Source organism: Symphodus melops (assembly GCF_947650265.1).
Source record: "Symphodus melops genome assembly, chromosome: 23".
In the NCBI taxonomy this organism is placed as follows: Eukaryota; Metazoa; Chordata; class Actinopteri; order Labriformes; family Labridae; genus Symphodus; species Symphodus melops.
Window position 1 is genome coordinate 4,055,452 of NC_136713.1, and position 1,180 is coordinate 4,056,631.

Genomic DNA, 1,180 nt, shown 5'->3' on the forward strand with positions numbered 1-1,180 from the left:
TGTGACTCTATTAACATACACAAATACAACAGAAGTGTGTACTTCATGAACAAAATACTGTTTTATTCAAAATCAATGTATCCTGTTCGGGCCGGCTTCCTCAGACTGTTAGATGGCTCCCTGCTCTGACGCAGCTGAATCCAATGAGCGACTCATTATCAGGCCTCTGCAGAGCTTGATGACAACACGTTGGTTGAAAGCAGGTGTGTTGGAGCACGGAGACGTCTTAAAGTCTCAGGCATCAGGCAGCCTCGAGGACTGGAGTTCGACACCCCTGATGTATGCCATTGCATATCCGTAAATATTTATATTTTTTCTACATTTGCTTTAAGAGTTAACGTACGTGTAGCTCTTGTCACAGCTGTTTCAGTTGGGTCCACTAATTCAATGAATAAACTCTTACATTAGGACAAACGCTAAGCTCCAGACCGGTTTCCAAAATGATTAATCTGTCTCAATAATCAAAAATGTAGTCATACTGTCCAAACAGTTTTAAATCTGTGAATGCATTATGAAACTATTCAAACCTGAGATTTGACTGACGGCCAGTCTGACGCTTTAGAAATGATTCGCTCATTTGGATTGAAACAGAATCAAAACATTTCCTCTCGTATGTGGTAAGTTTGTTGAAATTGTGCTGCTGTCAGGATGTGGTGTGGGTTGTTTCTGTCTCAGTGAGTACACAAATATTCTACAAGTGATTACAGAAAGCTCTAAATATTGGATTTACAAACATGAAAGTTCCTGGTAGAGTTATGAGCTGTTGTGAAGGGAGTTTATGATTGTTTCCACTTCCTGCTCAGCCTGTTACTTCCTGTCCTCTCACCACACGACCAACATCTGCAGAAAATACAAACGTGCGTCTCTGTGCCATTCAGACCATTTAACGTCCCTGAATGAATATATATTGTTGTAAACCTCATGCAAGTCAGAAAATGAATAAAAAAAAGTATTTAAAAAAAAAAATCAAGAAAAGCTATTCTATAAAATGAAGAAAAGCAATTTTGTATATGTGAGACCTTAAATAAATCTTTTCGTCTAAGTGCTGCAATCACTTGTGACTTCTGTGACTTACTTCTCCAAGCAGCCCGTGGAATATTTCAGTCCACGACGAGAGATCAGGATGTGACCTTTGCCTGACAAGATAATCCAAACATGATGCAAGGGAGAACGTACGCAG